The sequence below is a fragment of the Triturus cristatus genome, chromosome 12, assembly GCF_964204655.1.
Source record: "Triturus cristatus chromosome 12, aTriCri1.1, whole genome shotgun sequence".
In the NCBI taxonomy this organism is placed as follows: Eukaryota; Metazoa; Chordata; class Amphibia; order Caudata; family Salamandridae; genus Triturus; species Triturus cristatus.
The window spans coordinates 662,300,437-662,312,511 of NC_140595.1; the positions used below are offsets into that span (position 1 = coordinate 662,300,437).

Genomic DNA, 12,075 nt, shown 5'->3' on the forward strand with positions numbered 1-12,075 from the left:
ACTATTAAAAATACAGTCCAAACGGAATAGATTCTATAATTGTCCTATAACATATGCTCTGTCTATTCAAAACCCCATAGAATTATATCTTGACAGTTCTGACAAAGTCTAGGGGAATCTTATGAATATTTGTAATTAGCACATAGTAAGAATTTCCCAAAAATGAAATGTAGGTCCCTGATTGGGGGAAGACGTGGAATGTGAGATCTTGCCTCAGCTGTTTTTTTCTTTTTTAGGTACAGTATATTGACACTTCAGTACCTTTTGTGAAGCAAGGTTTCAGATGGGGCTGTAGGGCAGACGAGGTGGCCGAGTGGTTAAGGCGATGGACTGCTAATCCATTGTGCTCTGCACGCGTGGGTTCGAATCCCACCTTCGTCGGAAAGCCATCAGAGTCTCTTTTGATGGCCAGCATTTCTTGTAGTATAATTACACTCTCTTTCAAGACAGAGCCAGGATCCGCTAGATGGGATCATCTGACTGTTCCATTTTAACAAATATGTCAAATAAAGTGAAGTATTTTGTGCGTAATAGAAATTAGATCTTTCATGGAGTTTCCAGAGGATTGCCTTTCACTCACTCCTGGCTTATTAACCAGTTTGGATAAATAGATTGATAAGAAAGCAGCTCTTACTCCTAAAGTTTAGGCCGTCTCAAATGAATGACTGTTAACATATGTCTGCCCCACAGAGACAGATCACTTCTAATAAGTGGGTTCTCTATATGTCACTGATTGCAGACATACTAACTAGAGCTATCGGTATGGTCTTGAATGCGAAAACTCTTATTTTCTCATATGAAAATGTAGTTTTTCATACTTCCAAAAAAAGTGCCTTAAGCATGGTCTTCAATGTGTGCGCGCATGTGGACATTCATATGCAACTACGTTTCCATACAGAGTCTCAAAATCATAGATATATTCATACCACAGTAAGAATACATGTTGCAATTTACATCCTGCGTGCAGACTGGCCTTGTAGCTCAGTGGCAGAGCACTGGTCTTGTAAACCAGGGGTCATGAGTTCAAGCCTCATCAGGGCCTTTTTACATGAGTCTTTCTGTATGTTGTTTTCAAGTCATTCTTCCCTGGAGTCACACCTTGCTTTAGGATTGCTTATTGCCAAGCTTCCCTTTCCTGCTTTCATATTATCAAGAAAATATCATGAAGATCATTGAATTATAAATTATTGCCTCACCCCTTCCGATCGCCTGACGAACGCCTGACAAACGCCATTCTCACCCTGCCGGGCAAGCCCTGCCGGGCAAAGCCAAATAAGCCATGCATATTTACAGTTCCTTTGAAAGGCAGAGCGAGGACTAGGACCTCTGTTCCGACTGAATCTGCATCCACAGAAAGGATGTTATAAGGCCCTACAAATTTCACCAAGGAGATGTGAAAGTCTTCCCCCATAAAATACTTTTTTTCCCAGATACCCCGGCTCTTAGGCAAATGAGGTTACTCCTCAAAACCCCACCCCCACTCACCATAAATATCCTTCTCTCCTGCTGTCCATTCAAATGATACAAGGTATCTTGTACATAGAGAGAAAGGGAGAATAGGCAGACTTGCTTCAAAGATTTGGTGACCTTGGATGGGTGGGTTGAATGAAGAAGTGAACCTGGTTTCTGGGAGAGGAGTATCGAGATGAAGATGAGGAAAAGTGAACATGGACCACATTCATAGGTTAGAGAAATACATTTAATAGGTTGAATGGTTTTGAAAAGTGAACTTCGAGCAGTAATTGTTGGTTTTTAAACTGCACAGAAATTAAAAATGAATGTGGGATTGGAGGCACACTCTGAACAGAAAAGCACCATAAGCTGCTATGGTGCAACTCAAGATGGTGAATAGAACCTTTAATATGATGATGCTCTTCTTTTGCTAGTTTTTTCGAGTCACCTTTTATTGTAAGTAGCTGATACAGCATTTTTTGCAGCTCTTCAGTTTATGGTTATCATGTGAGAACACAGTTTTCATCATATTTATTATTCTACAAATGTATTTTTAAATGCACTGATGTGGTGTTTGCATGAAATGCAAGATGGCACATCATGGAATGTTTAAACTGAGCATCGCGGAGGATATGTGATATTTGGCACCCAGAGGAGTAGGACACGTAGATCCTATAAGAAGTAAAGACTCTCTAGCAAGGGCCGTCCATACTCTGAGTTTAAACTTTACTTTTTGTGAAATGGTTTATGAAAAACAACACGGCTGCTCCAGGTGAGGCTCGAACTCACAACCTCGGCATGGCTCAGTGCAAGTACTGCTGTATAAGTACCGCGCGCTAACCGATTGCGCCACTGGAGCTCTCTCTTTTCACATCTCCCCAGGTGAGCCATCTACAGCTGACCAAGTAGATGACAGACACTGCTCCATCATTCACTGTGCAAGATCGACTCACATGCTAGCATGTTATCATGACTATTAAAAATACAGTCCAAACGGAATAGATTCTATAATTGTCCTATAACATATGCTCTGTCTATTCAAAACCCCATAGAATTATATCTTGACAGTTCTGACAAAGTCTAGGGGAATCTTATGAATATTTGTAATTAGCACATAGTAAGAATTTCCCAAAAATGAAATGTAGGTCCCTGATTGGGGGAAGACGTGGAATGTGAGATCTTGCCTCAGCTGTTTTTTTCTTTTTTAGGTACAGTATATTGACACTTCAGTACCTTTTGTGAAGCAAGGTTTCAGATGGGGCTGTGGGGCAGACGAGGTGGCCGAGTGGTTAAGGCGATGGACTGCTAATCCATTGTGCTCTGCACGCGTGGGTTCGAATCCCACCTTCGTCGGAAAGCCATCAGAGTCTCTTTTGATGGCCAGCATTTCATGTAGTATAATTACACTCTCTTTCAAGACAGAGCCAGGATCCGCTAGATGGGATCATCTGACTGTTCCATTTTAACAAATATGTCAAATAAAGTGAAGTATTTTGTGCGTAATAGAAATTAGATCTTTCATGGAGTTTCCAGAGGATTGCCTTTCACTCACTCCTGGCTTATTAACCAGTTTGGATAAATAGATTGATAAGAAAGCAGCTCTTACTCCTAAAGTTTAGGCCGTCTCAAATGAATGACTGTTAACATATGTCTGCCCCACAGAGACAGATCACTTCTAATAAGTGGGTTCTCTATATGTCACTGATTGTAGACATACTAACTAGAGCTATCGGTATGGTCTTGAATGCGAAAAACTCTTATTTTCTCATATGAAAATGTAGTTTTTCATACTTCCAAAAAAAGTGCCTTAAGCATGGTCTTCAATGTGTGCGCGCATGTGGACATTCATATGCAACTACGTTTCCATACAGAGTCTCAAAATCATAGATATATTCATACCTCAGTAAGAATACATGTTGCAATTTACATCCTGCGTGCAGACTGGCCTTGTAGCTCAGTGGCAGAGCACTGGTCTTGTAAACCAGGGGTCATGAGTTCAAGCCTCATCAGGGCCTTTTTACATGAGTCTTTCTGTATGTTGTTTTCAAGTCATTCTTCCCTGGAGTCACACCTTGCTTTAGGATTGCTTATTGCCAAGCTTCCCTTTCCTGCTTTCATATTATCAAGAAAATATCATGAAGATCATTGAATTATACATTATTGCCTCACCCCTTCCGATCGCCTGACGAACGCCTGACAAACGCCATTCTCACCCTGCCGGGCAAAGCCAAATAAGCCATGCATATTTACAGTTCCTTTGAAAGGCAGAGCGAGGACTAGGACCTCTTTTCCGACTGAATCTGCATCCACAGAAAGGATGTTATAAGGCCCTACAAATTTCACCAAGGAGATGTGAAAGTCTTCCCCCATAAAATACTTTTTTTCCCAGATACCCCGGCTCTTAGGCAAATGAGGTTACTCCTCAAAACCCCACCCCCACTCACCATAAATATCCTTCTCTCCTGCTGTCCATTCAAATGATACAAGGTATCTTGTACATAGAGAGAAAGGGAGAATAGGCAGACTTGCTTCAAAGATTTGGTGACCTTGGATGGGTGGGTTGAATGAAGAAGTGAACCTGGTTTCTGGCAAAGGAGTATCGAGATGAAGATGAGGAAAAGTGAACATGGACCACATTCATAGGTTAGAGAAATACATTTAATAGGTTGAATGGTTTTGAAAAGTGAACTTCGAGCAGTAATTGTTGTTTTTTAAACTGCAAAGAAATTAAAAATGAATGTGGGATTGGAGGCACACTCTGAGCAGAAAAGCACCATAAGCTGCTATGGTGCAACTCAAGATGGTGAATAGAACCTTTAATATGATGATGCTCTTCTTTTGCTAGTTTTTTCGAGTCACCTTTTATTGTAAGTAGCTGATACAGCATTTTTTGCAGCTCTTCAGTTTATGGTTAGCATGTGAGAACACTGTTTTCATCATATTTATTATTCTACAAATGTATTTTTAAATGCACTGATGTGGTGTTTGCATGAAATGCAAGATGGCACATCATGGAATGTTTAAACTGAGCATCGCGGAGGATATGTGATATTTGGCACCCAGAGGAGTAGGACACGTAGATCCTATAAGAAGTAAAGACTCTCTAGCAAGGGCCGTCCATACTCTGAGTTTAAACTTTACTTTTTGTGAAATGGTTTATGAAAATCAACACGGCTGCTACAGGTGAGGCTCGAACTCACAACCTCGGCATGGCTCAGTGCAAGTACTGCTGTATAAGTACCACGCGCTAACCGATTGCGCAACTGGAGCTCTCTCTTTTCACATCTCCCCAGGTGAGCCATCTACAGCTGACCAAGTAGATGACAGACACTGCTCCATCATTCACTGTGCAAGATCGACTCACATGCTAGCATGTTATCATGACTATTAAAAATACAGTCCAAACGGAATAGATTCTATAATTGTCCTATAACATATGCTCTGTCTATTCAAAACCCCATAGAATTATATCTTGACAGTTCTGACAAAGTCTAGGGGAATCTTATGAATATTTGTAATTAGCACATAGTAAGAATTTCCCAAAAATGAAATGTAGGTCCCTGATTGGGGGAAGACGTGGAATGTGAGATCTTGCCTCAGCTGTTTTTTTCTTTTTTAGGTACAGTATATTGACACTTCAGTACCTTTTGTGAAGCAAGGTTTCAGATGGGGCTGTAGGGCAGACGAGGTGGCCGAGTGGTTAAGGCGATGGACTGCTAATCCATTGTGCTCTGCACGCGTGGGTTCGAATCCCACCTTCGTCGGAAAGCCATCAGAGTCTCTTTTGATGGCCAGCATTTCTTGTAGTATAATTACACTCTCTTTCAAGACAGAGCCAGGATCCGCTAGATGGGATCATCTGACTGTTCCATTTTAACAAATATGTCAAATAAAGTGAAGTATTTTGTGCGTAATAGAAATTAGATCTTTCATGGAGTTTCCAGAGGATTGCCTTTCACTCACTCCTGGCTTATTAACCAGTTTGGATAAATAGATTGATAAGAAAGCAGCTCTTACTCCTAAAGTTTAGGCCGTCTCAAATGAATGACTGTTAACATATGTCTGCCCCACAGAGACAGATCACTTCTAATAAGTGGGTTCTCTATATGTCACTGATTGCAGACATACTAACTAGAGCTATCGGTATGGTCTTGAATGCGAAAACTCTTATTTTCTCATATGAAAATGTAGTTTTTCATACTTCCAAAAAAAGTGCCTTAAGCATGGTCTTCAATGTGTGCGCGCATGTGGACATTCATATGCAACTACGTTTCCATACAGAGTCTCAAAATCATGGATATATTCATACCTCAGTAAGAATACATGTTGCAATTTACATCCTGCGTGCAGACTGGCCTTGTAGCTCAGTGGCAGAGCACTGGTCTTGTAAACCAGGGGTCATGAGTTCAAGCCTCATCAGGGCCTTTTTACATGAGTCTTTCTGTATGTTGTTTTCAAGTCATTCTTCCCTGGAGTCACACCTTGCTTTAGGATTGCTTATTGCCAAGCTTCCCTTTCCTGCTTTCATATTATCAAGAAAATATCATGAAGATCATTGAATTATAAATTATTGCCTCACCCCTTCCGATCGCCTGACGAACGCCTGACAAACGCCATTCTCACCCTGCCGGGCAAGCCCTGCCGGGCAAAGCCAAATAAGCCATGCATATTTACAGTTCCTTTGAAAGGCAGAGCGAGGACTAGGACCTCTGTTCCGACTGAATCTGCATCCACAGAAAGGATGTTATAAGGCCCTACAAATTTCACCAAGGAGATGTGAAAGTCTTCCCCCATAAAATACTTTTTTTCCCAGATACCCCGGCTCTTAGGCAAATGAGGTTACTCCTCAAAACCCCACCCCCACTCACCATAAATATCCTTCTCTCCTGCTGTCCATTCAAATGATACAAGGTATCTTGTACATAGAGAGAAAGGGAGAATAGGCAGACTTGCTTCAAAGATTTGGTGACCTTGGATGGGTGGGTTGAATGAAGAAGTGAACCTGGTTTCTGGGAGAGGAGTATCGAGATGAAGATGAGGAAAAGTGAACATGGACCACATTCATAGGTTAGAGAAATACATTTAATAGGTTGAATGGTTTTGAAAAGTGAACTTCGAGCAGTAATTGTTGGTTTTTAAACTGCACAGAAATTAAAAATGAATGTGGGATTGGAGGCACACTCTGAACAGAAAAGCACCATAAGCTGCTATGGTGCAACTCAAGATGGTGAATAGAACCTTTAATATGATGATGCTCTTCTTTTGCTAGTTTTTTCGAGTCACCTTTTATTGTAAGTAGCTGATACAGCATTTTTTGCAGCTCTTCAGTTTATGGTTATCATGTGAGAACACAGTTTTCATCATATTTATTATTCTACAAATGTATTTTTAAATGCACTGATGTGGTGTTTGCATGAAATGCAAGATGGCACATCATGGAATGTTTAAACTGAGCATCGCGGAGGATATGTGATATTTGGCACCCAGAGGAGTAGGACACGTAGATCCTATAAGAAGTAAAGACTCTCTAGCAAGGGCCGTCCATACTCTGAGTTTAAACTTTACATTTTGTGAAATGGTTTATGAAAAACAACACGGCTGCTCCAGGTGAGGCTCGAACTCACAACCTCGGCATGGCTCAGTACAAGTACTGCTGTATAAGTACCGCGCGCTAACCGATTGCGCCACTGGAGCTCTCTCTTTTCACATCTCCCCAGGTGAGCCATCTACAGCTGACCAAGTAGATGACAGACACTGCTCCATCATTCACTGTGCAAGATCGACTCACATGCTAGCATGTTATCATGACTATTAAAAATACAGTCCAAACGGAATAGATTCTATAATTGTCCTATAACATATGCTCTGTCTATTCAAAACCCCATAGAATTATATCTTGACAGTTCTGACAAAGTCTAGGGGAATCTTATGAATATTTGTAATTAGCACATAGTAAGAATTTCCCAAAAATGAAATGTAGGTCCCTGATTGGGGGAAGACGTGGAATGTGAGATCTTGCCTCAGCTGTTTTTTTCTTTTTTAGGTACAGTATATTGACACTTCAGTACCTTTTGTGAAGCAAGGTTTCAGATGGAGCTGTGGGGCAGACGAGGTGGCCGAGTGGTTAAGGCGATGGACTGCTAATCCATTGTGCTCTGCACGCGTGGGTTCGAATCCCACCTTCGTCGGAAAGCCATCAGAGTCTCTTTTGATGGCCAGCATTTCTTGTAGTATAATTACACTCTCTTTCAAGACAGAGCCAGGATCCGCTAGATGGGATCATCTGACTGTTCCATTTTAACAAATATGTCAAATAAAGTGAAGTATTTTGTGCGTAATAGAAATTAGATCTTTCATGGAGTTTCCAGAGGATTGCCTTTCACTCACTCCTGGCTTATTAACCAGTTTGGATAAATAGATTGATAAGAAAGCAGCTCTTACTCCTAAAGTTTAGGCCGTCTCAAATGAATGACTGTTAACATATGTCTGCCCCACAGAGACAGATCACTTCTAATAAGTGGGTTCTCTATATGTCACTGATTGTAGACATACTAACTAGAGCTATCGGTATGGTCTTGAATGCGAAAAACTCTTATTTTCTCATATGAAAATGTAGTTTTTCATACTTCCAAAAAAAGTGCCTTAAGCATGGTCTTCAATGTGTGCGCGCATGTGGACATTCATATGCAACTACGTTTCCATACAGAGTCTCAAAATCATAGATATATTCATACCTCAGTAAGAATACATGTTGCAATTTACATCCTGCGTGCAGACTGGCCTTGTAGCTCAGTGGCAGAGCACTGGTCTTGTAAACCAGGGGTCATGAGTTCAAGCCTCATCAGGGCCTTTTTACATGAGTCTTTCTGTATGTTGTTTTCAAGTCATTCTTCCCTGGAGTCACACCTTGCTTTAGGATTGCTTATTGCCAAGCTTCCCTTTCCTGCTTTCATATTATCAAGAAAATATCATGAAGATCATTGAATTATAAATTATTGCCTCACCCCTTCCGATCGCCTGACGAACGCCTGACAAACGCCATTCTCACCCTGGCGGGCAAGCCCTGCCGGGCAAAGCCAAATAAGCCATGCATATTTACAGTTCCTTTGAAAGGCAGAGCGAGGACTAGGACCTCTGTTCCGACTGAATCTGCATCCACAGAAAGGATGTTATAAGGCCCTACAAATTTCACCAAGGAGATGTGAAAGTCTTCCCCCATAAAATACTTTTTTTCCCAGATACCCCGGCTCTTAGGCAAATGAGGTTACTCCTCAAAACCCCACCCCCACTCACCATAAATATCCTTCTCTCCTGCTGTCCATTCAAATGATACAAGGTATCTTGTACATAGAGAGAAAGGGAGAATAGGCAGACTTGCTTCAAAGATTTGGTGACTTTGGATGGGTGGGTTGAATGAAGAAGTGAACCTGGTTTCTGGAAAAGGAGTATCGAGATGAAGATGAGGAAAAGTGAACATGGACCACATTCATAGGTTAGAGAAATAGATTTAATAGGTTGAATGGTTTTGAAAAGTGAACTTCGAGCAGTAATTGTTGGTTTTTAAACTGCACAGAAATTAAAAATGAATGTGGGATTGGAGGCACACTCTGAACAGAAAAGCACCATAAGCTGCTATGGTGCAACTCAAGATGGTGAATAGAACCTTTAATATGATGATGCTCTTCTTTTGCTAGTTTTTTCGAGTCACCTTTTATTGTAAGTAGCTGATACAGCATTTTTTGCAGCTCTTCAGTTTATGGTTATCATGTGAGAACACAGTTTTCATCATATTTATTATTCTACAAATGTATTTTTAAATGCACTGATGTGGTGTTTGCATGAAATGCAAGATGGCACATCATGGAATGTTTAAACTGAGCATCGCGGAGGATATGTGATATTTGGCACCCAGAGGAGTAGGACACGTAGATCCTATAAGAAGTAAAGACTCTCTAGCAAGGGCCGTCCATACTCTGAGTTTAAACTTTACTTTTTGTGAAATGGTTTATGAAAAACAACACGGCTGCTCCAGGTGAGGCTCGAACTCACAACCTCGGCATGGCTCAGTACAAGTACTGCTGTATAAGTACCACGCGCTAACCGATTGCGCCACTGGAGCTCTCTCTTTTCACATCTCCCCAGGTGAGCCATCTACAGCTGACCAAGTAGATGACAGACACTGCTCCATCATTCACTGTGCAAGATCGACTCACATGCTAGCATGTTATCATGACTATTAAAAATACAGTCCAAACGGAATAGATTCTATAATTGTCCTATAACATATGCTCTGTCTATTCAAAACCCCATAGAATTATATCTTGACAGTTCTGACAAAGTCTAGGGGAATCTTATGAATATTTGTAATTAGCACATAGTAAGAATTTCCCAAAAATTAAATGTAGGTCCCTGATTGGGGGAAGACGTGGAATGTGAGATCTTGCCTCAGCTGTTTTTTTCTTTTTTAGGTACAGTATATTGACACTTCAGTACCTTTTGTGAAGCAAGGTTTCAGATGGGGCTGTGGGGCAGACGAGGTGGCCGAGTGGTTAAGGCGATGGACTGCTAATCCATTGTGCTCTGCACGCGTGGGTTCGAATCCCACCTTCGTCGGAAAGCCATCAGAGTCTCTTTTGATGGCCAGCATTTCTTGTAGTATAATTACACTCTCTTTCAAGACAGAGCCAGGATCCGCTAGATGGGATCATCTGACTGTTCCATTTTAACAAATATGTCAAATAAAGTGAAGTATTTTGTGCGTAATAGAAATTAGATCTTTCATGGAGTTTCCAGAGGATTGCCTTTCACTCACTCCTGGCTTATTAACCAGTTTGGATAAATAGATTGATAAGAAAGCAGCTCTTACTCCTAAAGTTTAGGCCGTCTCAAATGAATGACTGTTAACATATGTCTGCCCCACAGAGACAGATCACTTCTAATAAGTGGGTTCTCTATATGTCACTGATTGCAGACATACTAACTAGAGCTATCGGTATGGTCTTGAATGCGAAAACTCTTATTTTCTCATATGAAAATGTAGTTTTTCATACTTCCAAAAAAAGTGCCTTAAGCATGGTCTTCAATGTGTGCGCGCACGTGGACATTCATATGCAACTACGTTTCCATACAGAGTCTCAAAATCATAGATATATTCATACCTCAGTAAGAATACATGTTGCAATTTACATCCTGCGTGCAGACTGGCCTTGTAGCTCAGTGGCAGAGCACTGGTCTTGTAAACCAGGGGTCATGAGTTCAAGCCTCATCAGGGCCTTTTTACATGAGTCTTTCTGTATGTTGTTTTCAAGTCATTCTTCCCTGGAGTCACACCTTGCTTTAGGATTGCTTATTGCCAAGCTTCCCTTTCCTGCTCTCATATTATCAAGAAAATATCATGAAGATCATTGAATTATACATTATTGCCTCACCCCTTCCGATCGCCTGACGAACGCCTGACAAACGCCATTCTCACCCTGCCGGGCAAGCCCTGCCGGGCAAAGCCAAATAAGCCATGCATATTTACAGTTCCTTTGAAAGGCAGAGCGAGGACTAGGACCTCTGTTCCGACTGAATCTGCATCCACAGAAAGGATTGTATAAGGCCCTACAAATTTCACCAAGGAGATGTGAAAGTCTTCCCCCATAAAATACTTTTTTTCCCAGATACCCCGGCTCTTAGGCAAATGAGGTTACTCCTCAAAACCCCACCCCCACTCACCATAAATATCCTTCTCTCCTGCTGTCCATTCAAATGATACAAGGTATCTTGTACATAGAGAGAAAGGGAGAATAGGCAGACTTGCTTCAAAGATTTGGTGACCTTGGATGGGTGGGTTGAATGAAGAAGTGAACCTGGTTTCTGGGAGAGGAGTATCGAGATGAAGATGAGGAAAAGTGAACATGGACCACATTCATAGGTTAGAGAAATACATTTAATAGGTTGAATGGTTTTGAAAAGTGAACTTCGAGCAGTAATTGTTGGTTTTTAAACTGCACAGAAATTAAAAATGAATGTGGGATTGGAGGCACACTCTGAACAGAAAAGCACCATAAGCTGCTATGGTGCAACTCAAGATGGTGAATAGAACCTTTAATATGATGATGCTCTTCTTTTGCTAGTTTTTTCGAGTCACCTTTTATTGTAAGTAGCTGATACAGCATTTTTTGCAGCTCTTCAGTTTATGGTTATCATGTGAGAACACAGTTTTCATCATATTTATTATTCTACAAATGTATTTTTAAATGCACTGATGTGGTGTTTGCATGAAATGCAAGATGGCACATCATGGAATGTTTAAACTGAGCATCGCGGAGGATATGTGATATTTGGCACCCAGAGGAGTAGGACACGTAGATCCTATAAGAAGTAAAGACTCTCTAGCAAGGGCCGTCCATACTCTGAGTTTAAACTTTACTTTTTGTGAAATGGTTTATGAAAAACAACACGGCTGCTCCAGGTGAGGCTCGAACTCACAACCTCGGCATGGCTCAGTGCAAGTACTGCTGTATAAGTACCGCGCGCTAACCGATTGCGCCACTGGAGCTCTCTCTTTTCACATCTCCCCAGGTGAGCCATCTACAGCAGACCAAGTAGATGACAGACACTGCTCCATCATTCACTGTG

The 12,075-nt window shown here is 41.2% G+C and overlaps 14 non-coding genes across 14 annotated transcripts; 10 read left to right on the forward strand and 4 right to left on the reverse strand.

Annotated features, from left to right (window-relative positions):
* The first annotated feature begins 299 nt into the window (after positions 1-299).
* On the forward strand, positions 300-381 carry TRNAS-GCU (transfer RNA serine (anticodon GCU)). The gene has a single exon. It is a non-coding gene; the product is annotated as a tRNA-Ser (tRNA).
* Positions 382-970: 589 nt separating this feature from the next.
* Positions 971-1,042, forward strand: TRNAT-UGU (transfer RNA threonine (anticodon UGU)). Its single transcript has one exon. It is a non-coding gene; the product is annotated as a tRNA-Thr (tRNA).
* Positions 1,043-2,216: 1,174 nt separating this feature from the next.
* On the reverse strand, positions 2,217-2,311 carry TRNAI-UAU (transfer RNA isoleucine (anticodon UAU)). The gene is made up of 2 exons: positions 2,274-2,311; positions 2,217-2,252 (listed from the first exon to the last, which is right to left on the reverse strand). It is a non-coding gene; the product is annotated as a tRNA-Ile (tRNA).
* A 412-nt stretch (positions 2,312-2,723) lies between these two features.
* On the forward strand, positions 2,724-2,805 carry TRNAS-GCU (transfer RNA serine (anticodon GCU)). The gene has a single exon. It is a non-coding gene; the product is annotated as a tRNA-Ser (tRNA).
* A 590-nt stretch (positions 2,806-3,395) lies between these two features.
* TRNAT-UGU (transfer RNA threonine (anticodon UGU)) lies at positions 3,396-3,467 on the forward strand. Its single transcript has one exon. It is a non-coding gene; the product is annotated as a tRNA-Thr (tRNA).
* Positions 3,468-5,134: 1,667 nt separating this feature from the next.
* Positions 5,135-5,216, forward strand: TRNAS-GCU (transfer RNA serine (anticodon GCU)). Its single transcript has one exon. It is a non-coding gene; the product is annotated as a tRNA-Ser (tRNA).
* A 589-nt stretch (positions 5,217-5,805) lies between these two features.
* Positions 5,806-5,877, forward strand: TRNAT-UGU (transfer RNA threonine (anticodon UGU)). The gene has a single exon. It is a non-coding gene; the product is annotated as a tRNA-Thr (tRNA).
* Positions 5,878-7,051: 1,174 nt separating this feature from the next.
* Positions 7,052-7,146, reverse strand: TRNAI-UAU (transfer RNA isoleucine (anticodon UAU)). Its single transcript has 2 exons — positions 7,109-7,146; positions 7,052-7,087 (listed from the first exon to the last, which is right to left on the reverse strand). It is a non-coding gene; the product is annotated as a tRNA-Ile (tRNA).
* A 412-nt stretch (positions 7,147-7,558) lies between these two features.
* TRNAS-GCU (transfer RNA serine (anticodon GCU)) lies at positions 7,559-7,640 on the forward strand. The gene has a single exon. It is a non-coding gene; the product is annotated as a tRNA-Ser (tRNA).
* A 590-nt stretch (positions 7,641-8,230) lies between these two features.
* On the forward strand, positions 8,231-8,302 carry TRNAT-UGU (transfer RNA threonine (anticodon UGU)). The gene has a single exon. It is a non-coding gene; the product is annotated as a tRNA-Thr (tRNA).
* A 1,174-nt stretch (positions 8,303-9,476) lies between these two features.
* Positions 9,477-9,571, reverse strand: TRNAI-UAU (transfer RNA isoleucine (anticodon UAU)). The gene is made up of 2 exons: positions 9,534-9,571; positions 9,477-9,512 (listed from the first exon to the last, which is right to left on the reverse strand). It is a non-coding gene; the product is annotated as a tRNA-Ile (tRNA).
* Positions 9,572-9,983: 412 nt separating this feature from the next.
* On the forward strand, positions 9,984-10,065 carry TRNAS-GCU (transfer RNA serine (anticodon GCU)). Its single transcript has one exon. It is a non-coding gene; the product is annotated as a tRNA-Ser (tRNA).
* A 589-nt stretch (positions 10,066-10,654) lies between these two features.
* Positions 10,655-10,726, forward strand: TRNAT-UGU (transfer RNA threonine (anticodon UGU)). The gene has a single exon. It is a non-coding gene; the product is annotated as a tRNA-Thr (tRNA).
* Positions 10,727-11,900: 1,174 nt separating this feature from the next.
* TRNAI-UAU (transfer RNA isoleucine (anticodon UAU)) lies at positions 11,901-11,995 on the reverse strand. The gene is made up of 2 exons: positions 11,958-11,995; positions 11,901-11,936 (listed from the first exon to the last, which is right to left on the reverse strand). It is a non-coding gene; the product is annotated as a tRNA-Ile (tRNA).
* Positions 11,996-12,075: the final 80 nt, after the last annotated feature.